Below are 14,174 nucleotides of genomic sequence, written 5' to 3' on the forward strand. Positions count from 1 at the left end.
AAGACTTTGAGTCTACCATTTCACCACCCAGGCATCTTGAAAGTGAATTGTACTCTTGAAATATAATATTTAGCTAGTGTGATATGTGAAATAGATGACAAAGATAGGATGTTAGAGTATTGTTATTGATCCCTCACGTAGGCCCAAGTTGAACATCCAATTGCATCGTTTTCTGTTCTTAAGACTCTCATTGGTTTCTCTCTCTTTCTCTTTGCTAGTAGCGACATAGACTCACGACAACTACAATAGCAGCAATGGTGGTTGCATTATGCTCTCTCTCTTTTTATCTTTTCTTGAATAACACAATAGCTACTCGCCATCAGCCACTGATCACCAGAGACTATTAGTTGTTTCTTTATCTTTTTTTCTTTTTTTTAAAGAATCAGAACAGACAAAAAGAGATAAAAGAAGAGAGAAAATATTGAAGGGTAAAATGGTCATCAATTTTATCCTATTTCTTTAATAATATGAGATGTTATTGTTATTTTTAGAGCATAGCGATGAGTTTTGCAATTGCGTCAAACCTTAAAAATAATTATTGCAAATTTTTCTAATAATAATGATAATAATTGGCAATTTACTGCTTCCTTTTTGTTGTGGTTTATTTTGTGTGGTTTTGGTTATTTCGACCTGAGCTACCTTTCTCTAGATGTTTTCTGCCTTGTCTGTCTCTTAACAAAAAACAATTAATGTTTTAACTTGCATTTTCAAGAGCCTTTGTGGTTAATTTATCTAAATAGCTAGGAGGCATGCATGCTCAACGCAGGAAAATTAGAAAAAGTTAAAAGGATCAAAGAGTCATAAGATTCTAAAGAGGTTAGATTACGACTTTCATCTCAGGAATTTTTCTCCAAGTGACCATTGATTTCTGGTCTAAGCAACTACGAAAAGTTTTCACTTCTTCGGAGATGAATGAATTAGATAAAAGTCCCAAGCTGGTCCCTGTTGGTTCATGTTTCCAGACAAGGGAACGGTTTGGCCCATGCATTAGCAGGCACGCAGCAAAAGAGGAGTCAACTTTTCTTTTTGGCTGCTGCCCCATTTTCTTGCAAGTTTCACTCAAATGAAGAAAGAGGCATAACATGGAAACCTAGGGCTTGCTATTAACAAAGACAAGATGAAAGTTTTCTTATTCCTTTTACTTGGCGAATAGGGACTCGATCAGATTGTTGTAGTTAGAAGACTTGGGCAGTTGTACCCTCATCCTAAACAATTTGTCTGTACTCTTTAGTTTGTTCTTTGCTTTTGAATTGAATATTCAATTGGCAAACATAATAAAAAATATACAGAAGCAAAGAAGACCAGAACTAATGTTAAACGACTTACCCCATTCAAAAGTACATCAAGACAACCATAGAAAAGAAACAAGGTAACATGAAGATAGAGACCTGCCCTTACAGTAACAAAATAAAAAAAAATAAAAAAAAAAACATGAAGATAGAGACAAACACAGGCAGGGCCACCATAGCTGGCATGCATGATCAAACATCCCTAAGAGCCGCCAGGATTGACCTTCTTCTTGTCTTGGCTCTTCTTAACGGAGGAAGCAACGTACTGTGCCATCATCTTCTTCACTGATATTTTGCGTGGTGGAATCAAGCTGTCTGTCCTGGTTCTAGGTCCATCCTTCCCCTTGCCCTTGTCCGCCATCGCTCGCTCGCTCGCCCGCTCTCTCTCTCTGCACTCTTCTCTGTAATGTTCTGGACAAGCTATTTCGATGGGTTCATTCAGGTATTTATAGCTGTGTCATCGCAATGGAAGATATCTCGATAGAGTGAAAATGCGAAGAAAAGAAGAAATGTGAATCAAATTTAGAGCCGCGCATTTCTTTTCAGTAGCAACTTCCCCTTTTTGGCTGCATTTTTAATTTTTTCTTATTTTTGGTGACAATTTTCCATCTAATTTTGTGTTGTATTTATTTATATAGTAGCTCAAACTCTGGGGAGAAAACTTCTGCGTCTTCCATAGGTACGGGCCTGCGGAAAATGTATTTATCAGTGAATTTCTGAAAACTTATCGTAATACTTGATGAAAATAAACCATGTATACATATATATTTGGACATCAAGACATTGAATTTTAACAGAAATATTGAATTTGAATTTTAGTCATATGCTGGTTAATTATGAACTTCAGAAAAACCATTTTCTCCCTGATAAAATCCTCGATCTAACGCGGCAAAATTCGTCGATACGGCGAGACACAAGATGCGAACATATCTTAATTAGCAACTTCCATGAACTTTTGGAGAAACTAAACTGAAAACTCGAGTCTTAACCCCGTGGGAGACATCCAAACACTACGCCATGGAAACTTTCTGTTAATTACTTTGTTGTTTCCTAATCTTTGTTTAACCAGTCCCTGTGGAGAGTTTCATGGAAACTTTTTATCAATTACTTTGTTGTTTCCCTAATCTTCGTTTAACCAGTTCCTGTGGAGTGTTGGAGAAAAAAAAAATGAAGAAGATAGATATAATGAGTTTGAATTCATCAAAGTGAAATTCGTGAGAAATGTTGGGAGGAATACGGTGATGCATCTTAGAAACTTTCTTTATGAAATGGTGGGGGAACTTTAACAAAGACTTCCCTGAAGATCTTGAGTAAATTAAATTGCAGTGTTATCTGTTCATATGTTTCAGTAAATTATCGTTGCTGTAATTACATATTTGTGTAATTAAATTGCAGTGTTATCTGTTTATATGTTTCAGTAAATTATCGTTGCTGTAATTACATATTTGTGTTTTCAGAATATCTTCACCTCATTCCAAATCATTTTTATTTTCGTTATATAATAAATATTCCGGCCGGGTCATATTTCATTTTTTATTTTTCCGATACCTTTAACGTACCATTTGTTTCCCCTCTAGGCCTCTTTTATGTTCTATATGTTTTCATACGTTTGGCACCATTTCATCTACTTACCAGGAAAAAGTAATTTAATTGAATAACATATATTCAGTGATTGAAAATTGAAAGGTTAACTTCATGTGTTGCTTTGTTCCCCTCTCTATAAAGTCTATTTCCTTTTGGTAACTTTTTAAACTTTTTACTTGCAACTGTAATCATTTTTTTGTTGACCCTTCTACACAGCCCAACAACCTTACTGAGAGGCTTACCGAAAGATGCAAAAATGACAGAAATGTCCTCACCCAAATTACAAATTTGCTTCCCATGCCCCTTCCTTGCCCGTCTCTTCTCTCCTCTCTCTCCCCTTCCATGGCCATATCTAGCAATTAAGCATCGATCGCAAGGCCTTTCGTGCTCCTAGGATGGTCTTTCGAAGATGATTTCTCCCTTCCTTCTTTAGATGCACTCTTTTAGTTTACCTAAAATAACCTTTTGATCCCTACTGAAAGGATTCTTTTGAGTATCACCCAAAAGATTCCTTCGATTTTTTGGAAAGGTACAACAATTGCCCCCTAGTCTTTGCTTTTACCCTTGGGTTAAAGTGAAGACTTTATTTGGCTTTCTAGTCTTTCTTCCCAAAAGAAATGTTCTCGAAAGAATTTCGACTCTTCCCGGAAAAACTGTATGTAAGACCCTGTTTCGGCATAAGGTTACCACGTATTTTAGATGAGATTTAAATACCGAAAATTGACTTGATAGTGGAAATAAGTCACCAAATCAATCGAAGAAAGTACCCTAAAACTTAAATATCAAAAGAAAATAATATAGAATTAATGAGCAATTCGAGAAGTGATATTTAGCATCGGAATAAATTTGATCGGGAACAGTTTTCGATACAGTTTCGAATCGAGATGAAAAAATTGAATTATCATGAGGGACCTCCAAAATATCAACAGAACCCTTGAGAGGCCTTGATTTTGTAAGTAGAACAACCCTTGAGCGATTTCAGGTTGAATCGAGAAAGTTTGCACTGTAAACGAAAATTCAGGAATTTCTTAAAATTGCCCGAGGGAGATCTAAAGGACGATTTTTCAGGATCTTTGGGGATGAAATGAAGATCTTACATCTTGAGGGTCTTAATGGAAATAATAGAAAGTTCAGGGGTGATGAGAAGGGGAAAAGTGTAAAAAGTCAAAATTTGGAGGGGTGAAAGTGTAATTTCATGAAGGTTGAAGCTGCCATGGCCGACAGCCCCTGTCGGTCACCGATTGAGGCTTCTGACCATTGGGATCTCGAGATCTCAGGTCAGGGAAGCTCAAGGACCCAAGCGAGCCATGCCGACGGCGAGCAACGAGGTGGTTAGAAAATCGAGAAAATCGATCGTGTCTTAGTCGGTTGGTCGCGGCCTGTAAATAGCCTTTCGAGGTGATTGGTCGATGCTTTTTGGTCATCCGAGGGATGCTTGAGGCTTTTAAGGCATCGGTGCAAGCATCCACGAGCGTTTGAAGGCTTAATTTCGCCTATAAATAGAGCTAGGGCTTAGCCGAAAGTTTGGTATTTTTGAGCATCAAATCGGGGGTGCTAACGAACAAATTGAGGGAGGAAATCATAGGGTTTTTGTTTCCCATGAGCTGAGAAAGGTTTCTGGAGAGTTTGAGGCCTTTTCATGTGCGTTTGAGGGGTATTCAAGCTTGGTTGGAGATTGGAGGAGGACGATGAGGCTGAGGCTTTAGCCGGTCGATTGAAGGCCTTCTGGTGCTAGTTTCAAGCAGGAAGAGGTGGCATAGGGATTGACTGGACCTGAGGATCATTGTGGTGCAAAGATCCAGCAGCTTCGGTGTGCCGTCGTCGAAGAAGAAGCCCAGAGTGTGGCTTCACGTGCGGGCTGTTATGCGCATGTGAGTGGTAGATCTTTTGGGGGTGCGTGAAGGCTTGAAAAAATTCGAAAAAAATCCTAGAAAATTGAGAAAAATAAGATTTAGGGGATTGTGCAAAAATTTTTGGTGTTGGACTTTTTGGTTTCTCGATTTTTGCATCTACCAGCCTCGTTTTGCATGAAATCAAAGCATCGAGGTAAATTCTGGAATTTTCCTTTGAAGATATTTGATTATTATGAATTTTGGTGAAATAAGATTTGAGAAAATGGTTTATGAGGTATTTATTTAGAATATTAGCGAGGAAAGATGGAAAAAAAATGGAAGAAAATGTGAGGAAATTAAGGAAAAATTAGCGTTTTGATGCTTATTGAAATGAATATGATGATTAGGGTGCCTTGAGGCTTGAGGTGAAGTGACTTGTGCAAAGTTTGAGGTTGGCACGAAAATCGAGATTGTGCACGCTAATCGAGGCATTCTGAAATTTGTCGAAGATGAGAGTTCCTGACCAAAAACTTGTTTTATTATGAGTGGTTCTATCTGAAAAACTGCTTCGTTACATGTGAAAATGTCTACTTCAAACTTTATATGATTTCTTGCAAAGGTATTGTTGCATGTAAACGGTTTTAACCTATGATAGTTGTTTTCATGAGGACGGTTCTGATGTGAACCCCATGAAGGAAGGTGAGACCCGACGATCAAAAATGGTTCCTTTGCCAAGGATTGTTCTAAAACAGATTCATAATAAAGAAAACAAAGGACCTTGACCCGTTATCTATAAAGAGATAAGAACCAAAGGTATAAGAAGGTAGGGTTGACGCCACACTCAAGATAGATGAGAAGATTTGTGAGTGATAAGTCAAGGATGAACGCCACAAGATAAAATCTTGATAAGTTCAAAATAGTTCGTTGAAGAACCAAAGAGAAAACTCTCACAAAATAATATTGATCAAAAACTAAATTCCTCTCAGGTTACATTGGCTTATATAGCCGAATTCAAATTCTAAATTAGAAAGAAATAAATCAAATCCTAGGCATATTAGGAATTGATTACAAGAAGGAAATAGCATAATCTGATAAAGAAACAAGAATTATCTAAAATAGAAAAGATTTAAAACAAAGGAGGAAATAAGGGAAGCTTGGATCAATCTTGTCAATCAATCAATCATCCCCAAATCTTGCAAATCTTGTCAATCAATCAATCATCCCCAAATCTTGCAAATCTTGTCAATCAATCAATCAACCAATCAATCTGGCAATCTTATCAATCAATCAACCAATCAATCAATCAACCCCAAATCTTGCAATCTTGTTATTGGGCCTCCATGAATGCTCAACAGATCTTGTGAGGATTTAGCAAGCTGATTCACATCATTCCCTTCTCTTGAAAAAGATTTGTCCTCAAATCGTCACCTACATCAAAAGGAGAGAAATCAACAACATTAAAGGTGGCACTTGCAATATACTCACCCGGAAGATCGAACTTGTAGAACTTTTCAAGCACTTGAAATGGATCATCTCCCCTTGAAAGTTGTTTTGAACGCCTTTGAATAGGAAATCGTTCCTTCCTTATATGCCACCAAACCAAATCACCAGGATCAAATACAACTTTCTTGAAACCATTAGGTATCTTTTTAGGGAACACATTATCAATTTTCTGCAAAAAAGAAACAAAAACACTCGGCAAAGAGGGGTTAAGGTCAGTAGTACTAAAACAAACCTCTTTGTACAAAGGTACAATCATAGGCTGATTTAGAAACAAAGCCCTTTTGAACTCACTCTCTCTTACATAATAGTTCACTTGTTTTCTCTCTTTTCTTTCCCCACTAACCGAAACTCCTTTTCCTTTTTTGCTCTCCTTCTCTCTCTGTTTGATATCAGTTTCTCTTACTTTTGAACTCTCACTCTCTTTTTTCATCATCTCAGTTTTTCTTACTTTTGAACTCTCACTCTCATTTTTCTTATCACTCTCTTTTTTTAACCTCACTTGATCTTCATACACTTGTCTTGGGGGTAGGGGTACAAGAATAATTGGTTTTTCATTATGTACAAAGGAGAATCTATTAGTATAACCATCATGAATTGCACACCTATCAAACTGCCATGGTCGCCCCAAAAGAATATGACCCGCATGCATTGGCACCACATCACACAAAACTTCATATGTATACCTCCCAATTGAGAATGAAACAAACACTTGTTTAGTTACTTTTAATTCTCCACAATCATTCAGCCATTGTAGCTTATATGGCCTAGGATACTTCAAAGTCATCAAATTCAATTTTTCCACCAAGCCAATGCTAGCCACATTAGTACAGCTCCCCCCATCAACAATCATGCTACATACCTTATCATTGACATGGGCACTTGTATCCTCCAAAGGTGGCATGGGCTCATTATCAGACTCATCTTTGGTCTCAATATCACCATCATCTTTCAAAATCATCACTCTTTTGTTTGGGCATTGAGATGAAATATGACCTGTCCCCAAACACTCAAAGCATTTGATATCTCTATTTTTCGGAGGTGGAGTATCAGATTTTACCTTATTTGGTGCTTCTCCATCTTTGTTATTTTTCGAGGTTTCAACATTAGGCCTTTCATCCTTTCCACTCCAATTCGTTTCCCATGTTGAAGAAGAACTTGAATTTTGCCTAATTCGTGTGGACCCCTTTCTCTTCAATTGTCGCTCCACTTTAATGGCCATGTGCACCATATCATCTAACTCAACGTAATGTTGTAATTCTACCACATCTGCAATATCACGGTTCAATCCAACTAGGAACCTGGCCATGGTAGTTTCTCGGTCCTCCTCCACATTGGCTCGAATCATGGCTATTTCCATCTCCTTGTGGTAGTCCTCAACACTTTTGGAACCTTGAGTAAGGCGTTGCAACTTCTGAAATAAGTCCCTATAGTAGTGATTTGGAATGAATCGCCTTCTCATAATAGCCTTCATTTCTTCCCATGTCTCAATGGGCCTTTCACGATTCCGTCTCCTGCTCAAAATAAGTTGATCCCACCAAATAATAGCATAATCAGTAAATTTGACAGTGGCCAATTTTACCTTTTTCAATTCAGAGTAGTTGTGACGAGCAAACACCATTTCAACCTTTGTCTCTCACTCCAAATAAACTGCTGGATCGTTTTTGCCTTGGAAAAATGGAATCTTCATCTTAATGTTATCAAAATTATTATCAATCATTTCTCCATGTATAACTCCTCTATCTCTATTCTAACGCCTAAATCGGCTTATACTTACATTAGAGGTACGATCATTATCATCTAGGTCATCCCCATAGTCATCTTCATAATCATACCTAGGTGGATGCCTCTCTCTTCGTTGCACAATAGGAGTTCTAGGTGGCTGCCCCCTTTGTGAACTAGATTCAACTTGATCTATTTTCTCATTTATCTCATCAAACCTCACCTCCATTCGTTCAAATTTTTGCTCTAAGGACTGAAAGAAGAGTTTGAAAGCTATCTTTTCCTGAGCTTGCTCTTGAGACATGTTTAATACCCTGCAAAACAAAGTTAGGAAACCTCACAAACACTCCCTCACGTGTTTCCTCTCAATATTGATAGCACTCACACTCGTGTATTCTCAAACTTGGCTTTTACCCTCTTATGAGCTCACACTCTCTTGCCTTTTTCCACTCTTTAGCCTCCTCTTTTAGTTCTTTATTGAACTCAAATGAATTTAATCAAAATTTTTCTTGCAACAATCCAAACTCAACCAATCAGATCACTAAGAATGAGAATGGGTTAATTTGCAAAGGACGAAAAAAATAGGCAAAATTTAAGAAGCCGAAAGGATAGAGTTATAATGAAACAATGGATAAGAAAAGACAAGAGGAAAAAGAGATACCAATTTTGATGCAACTAGGGTCAAACTGTTCTGAATAGACAGACTACACACTTATGCTATCAAAACTTGAATGATAAGCAACACTTCAACTAATTTAGATTCAATTGATTTCTGAATTTACTTTACTTTTTTTTTTTTTGAATTTTCAATTTCGCACTTTCTATTTCTTTGCGAACTTCCAACTTTCCACTCTTTGCTTTTTTTTTTTTTTTTTGAATTTCCAACTTTCCTTTTTGTTTTTTTTTTTTGGAATTCCCAACTTCTCACTTTTTTTTATATATATATATAATGATAAATAACAAAACTTGAAGAAATTAAGATGAAAAAAATAGGCAAAGTTGTAAACTTGAAGAACAAACAATGGTGCGGGAATAAAGAGAAACAATAATCAATGAAAGCAAAAATAAGGATAGTTCAAACCTGATTTAGAGCCAAAGCTCTGATACCAAATGATGTGAACCCCACGAAGGAAGGTGAGACCCGACGATCAAAAATGGTTCCTTTGCCAATGATCGTTCTAAAACAGATTCATAATAAAGAAAACAAAGGACCTTGACCCGTTATCTATAAAGAGATAAGAACCAAAGGTATAAGAAGGTAGGGTTGACGCCACACTCAAGATAGATGAGAAGATTTGTGAGTGATAAGTCAAGGATGAACGCCACAAGATAAAATCTTGATAAGTTCAAAATAGTTCGTTGAAGAACCAAAGAGAAAACTCTCACAAAATAATATTGATCAAAAACTAAATTCCTCTCGGGTTACATTGGCTTATATAGCCGAATTCAAATTCTAAAATAGAAGGAAATAAATCAAATCCTAGGCATATTAGGAATTGATTACAAGAAGGAAATAGCATAATCTGATAAAGAAACAAGAATTATCTAAAATAGAAAAAATTTAAAACAAATGAGGAAATAAGGGAAGCTTGGATCAATCTTGTCAATCAATCAATCATCTCCAAATCTTGCAAATCTTGTCAATCAATCAATCATCCCCAAATCTTGCAAATCTTGTCAATCAATCAATCAACCAATCAATCTGGCAATCTTGTCAATCAATCAACCAATCAATCAATCAACCCCAAATTTGGCAATTGTGTCAATCAATCAACCCCAAATCTTGCAATCTTGTTATTGGGCCTCCATGAATGCTCAACAGATCTTGTGAGGATTTAGCAAGCTGATTCACATCAGGTTCATCCCTAAATATTTTATAATTGTGCATTGAATTTTGTGCGATAAATTATATACATGAAATGATGCATAGTTGATGATGTTGGGCATTGGCATGTTTGTGTGATGTCCATGTGGGATGTGTGTTGTCAACCTATGTGTGGCACTTGAGTGATAACACTAGGGAATCGTGCCAAGGAAAAATGTCCACTTGTGACGAGGGCTGAGAGTGGACACCACCCTTGCGAGTCAACAAGTGGCGAGGCTGAGAGTGGACACCACCCTTTCGAGTCAACAAATGGCAGAGCTGAAAGTGGACACCACCCCAGATCGGCTCAAAGTGGCGGGGCTGCAAGTAGACACCACCCCAGGACCATTAAGCGATAGTATTTTTCTCGAGGTAGACGTGGATTTCTAGAGATAGTGTTAATCATCTTGTGGCCAGGGTTGTGTCGGGATCCGGATGCTTTTGAGTGTGAATGTAATGCCTAGACATGATATATAGGGGTGATACCCGGGATCATATGTTGAGGTTATCCCTCTTAAGTAGGATTGTGTTATGCCAATGTGTCGATATGGTTGTATTACCTTTAGAGAGATTGCATTTTCCCTTGTTAGGGTTAAGTGCTATGTGGGATTCTCTTGGGTTAAGGTATGTCGGAACATGTCGGTTTTATTTATGTTGCATATATTCATGAAAACGTTTTTAAACTCTCGTTTAGATGATTAATCATCTAATTTGGACTATGTCCCTAGAATATTCAAACGTTTCAAGTGAAAGTAACGACGCTAAAAGAAATAGGGTTCTCGAGATGTAGCCATTGGTAATCGTTAGCATATATTAGTCTATGCTCGAGGTATTAGTAGTTGTTGTTAAGAGATGAAACTAGATGTATTTTGTTTTGAAATGTCTTATCAAACAATTTCCACGTTATGAATAAAGTGAATTCGGCTATGTATTTCGAGGTTTCGATTATGCTTCCGTTAATGTGATGATATTGTTAGTCTTAGCTTATTCTTAAGTTAATATGCTGAGATAGTGGATCAGGATTGTCGGGATTTTGATTTATGTTGAATGAAGGTTGTTGAAAAAAAATATATATCCCTGAAATTATGAGATTAACGCTCGCTTCGGGAAAGTAAGGTGTTACACTGTCTCTCTATGGGGTCGTTTCACCTTCCTTCGGGACCTTTATAAATATCGTTTTACCGTAGAAATTTTTCTTACTGATTGTTCTTATTACTCCCAAGAGAACCTTCGTATCCTCTCATTCTCTTGATTCCCAAAAAAGAAAACTAAAGGTTGCTTCTCCTGAAAAACTTCTTGTAATTTTAATCAAGTTGTAAGGTCCGAGAGAAACTTTTTTAGATCTCCCAAAAAGGTTTTTCCAAAAGAATCTCACAAGTTTATCCGGAAGAAAAATATTCCCCCCCGAAAGAATTTAATCCTGAAACAATATTCCTTCCCGAAAGAAAATATTCCTCTTGAATCCAGCGACTGAGGATTCGGTCGAACAAGAGGTTGCTCTTCAACAGGAGTCATCTCCTCCCGAGGGTATGAATCCTCCTAACTACACTCTGTTGTTCTCTTCACTTTTATTTTTGTTTAAAATCCCAACATCTCTCTTATACACTTTACTTTTTTGGGGGATCTGACAAAGTGTGGCATTTTTTTGCTACAACCATGAAGAGAATGCTCAGGTTTTCCTAGCAACGGGAGTTGGGTAACTCGTCTAGTGCCAATGCCCCACCACCTCTAGTTACCCGTCTTGCGGCTTTTTCTCCACCCCCCGAGGCTCTGATCCTTTCTGAACACATATGAGAGACCTTGGGGGTTCTCAATCGCTAGAAAATGACTCACCAACAAGAGGAGTGAGATCCAATGACCTTCAAGCTAATCACGACCTTGACGCTTCCTGATCCAGTTAAGGGTCCCCAATTTGCTGTGCAGCCAGCTCACCAAGAACCAGCCAATCTGGAAATGTCAGCTACTTTAAGTGGAGCAGAAGCGGGGGCACGACTCATCGTGAAGACGTGCAGGACCCAATTGAAATAGGGGCTATTGGTCGTGGGGTGGCCTCGCCCATCTCGGGAGGACCAGAGGTTGAGGTTACCTCACTACAAAAAAAATTAGTATTTAGCGATGATTTTTAACCACCGATAAGTGATTTAGCATCGATTTTCAAAATTGCCACTAAATCAGTCATCGCGGAGCATTTAACGATGATTTGTCAAAATCACAAACCGCCGCAAATCATATTTTTTGCAGTGGTTTTTAAAATATATAGCGGCGATTTTTCAATCGCCGTGAAAATTATAAAAAAAATTAAAAATTTTAATTTTAGCGGTTCAACCGCCGCAAAAATTAAAACAAAATTAAAAATTTTAATTTCTCCCACTCGTCCGCTTGGACCCATCTGTGCCCCGCCCAACCACGTGGCCACATGTCCGCATGCCACGTCCTTCCCTAGTTTCGAACCCGTGACCTCTCCTATGCACGTGCATGCACGTAACCATCCGATCTGTCAAACCCCCTTATTATGTAACCGCATATATAAATTATATACCAAAACAACCACTACTTTTCAGAATTATATTTTATATTTTTTAATATAAATTAAAAAATATTAATTAATTTATTATTTTTTAAAAGAGTAAAGGAATAAATTAAAAAAATAATTGAATTAAATTAACTAAATTAATTGATTAAAAATAAAAAATATTTTTTTTTAAATTATTAAAATTTTGTTAAATTTATTTTTATTTTTTTAAATTAAATTTTTAATTAACTAGTGGTGAACCCGTGTGATATATGGGAGAGTTTAATTTAAAAATAAAAAATAAATTTATTATTTTAAATGATTTTAATAGAATTGATAATTATAATTTTTTTAATCTTTAATCATGTTGAAAAAATTTAAATTTACTTAATTATTCACTATTCAATATGCTAATGGAGAACACTTTTAATTCAATATAATGTCATTCAATGTATTAAAGAATAATTAGCATATTAAATAGGTCACTTGATAAAATACTTATAAATTTTTTTTATTATATTATATTTATTTATAAATAAATATTATAAAATCTATAATTATAAATATAAATTAAAACTCTTAAATATGAGTAAGAGTAAGTTTTTTCAATAATAACAAAATTTTAAAAAAATGAATTTTGATTTCTTCCATAGTCTTAAAAATGTGATACCTTAAATATTAATTAGTATTGAAAGACCCTAGCATTTGACAATCTTAAATAATTTTTTATGAATTTGTTAAGATATCACATTTTCAAGACTATAATATAATTATTAAAGTAATTAATAATTAATTAATCACTACCTTTGATTTAATGCAAGTTTTTTAGGAAACAAATTCACCATTGATTGACACTTGGCAAAATTCTTTATTTGACTATCATATTTTAATATTATATAAATATACATAGAATAAAGATATAAAAATAATATTTTAAATAAATGGATAATTTTCTATGACTTAATTAATAGTTTAATTAAGTTGTCTATTAATATTTCTCATAAAACTCATGAAAATTTAATACAAAACAATTAGCATTGAAAAACTCAAATATTTAAAATTTATTATTAATTTTACAATAATTAGTACATATTATTTCAAAACAATTGAAAGATTTAAATTATTAATGCAAATTACAAAATATAAATTATTAATGCAATAAATATTAAACGCAAATCATTAATGCAAGTTTTGGGGAAAAATTTTATTACTACTTATTATTTCAAAACAATTGAAAGATTTAAATTATTAATGCAAATTACAAAATACAAATTATTAATGCAATAAGTATTAATTGTAAATTATTAATGCAAGTTTTGGAGGAAAATTTCTTTTTTCAAGACAATCCTACTTTTATATATATATATAAAGATGCAAATTACAAAATGTAAATTATTAATGCAATAAATACTAAATGCAAATCATTAATGTAAGTTTTGGGGGAAAATTTTATTACTACTTATTATTTCAAAGCAATTGAAAATTTTAAATTATTAATACAATAAGTATTAATTATGAATCATTAATGCAAGTTTTGGGGGAAAATTTCTTTTTTTAAGACTATAATACTTTTATATATATAAATATAAAAATTACAAAATGTAAATTATTAATGCAATAAGTACTAAATACAAATCATTAATGCAAGTTTTGAGAGAAAATTTTATTACTACTTATTATTTCAAAGCAATTGAAAATTTTAAATTATTAATGCAAATTACAAAATATAAATTATTAATACAAAAAGTATTAATTGTAAATCATTAATACAAGTTTTGGGAGAAAATTTCTTTTTTCAAGAGTATCCTATTTTTATATATATAAAGATTTTGCAATTAATTTAAATTGAATTTTAAATTTCTTTTTATTAA

The 14,174-nt window shown here is 34.8% G+C and overlaps 1 long non-coding RNA gene across 1 annotated transcript; it reads left to right on the plus strand.

Annotated features, from left to right (window-relative positions):
- The first annotated feature begins 1,443 nt into the window (after positions 1–1,443).
- LOC127799027 (uncharacterized) lies at positions 1,444–2,111 on the plus strand. Its single transcript, XR_008022515.1, has 2 exons — positions 1,444–1,731; positions 1,928–2,111. It is a non-coding gene; the product is annotated as an uncharacterized LOC127799027 (long non-coding RNA).
- The last annotated feature ends 12,063 nt before the right edge of the window (positions 2,112–14,174 follow it).

This window comes from Diospyros lotus, chromosome 4 (genome assembly GCF_014633365.1).
Source record: "Diospyros lotus cultivar Yz01 chromosome 4, ASM1463336v1, whole genome shotgun sequence".
Classification (NCBI taxonomy): Eukaryota; Viridiplantae; Streptophyta; class Magnoliopsida; order Ericales; family Ebenaceae; genus Diospyros; species Diospyros lotus.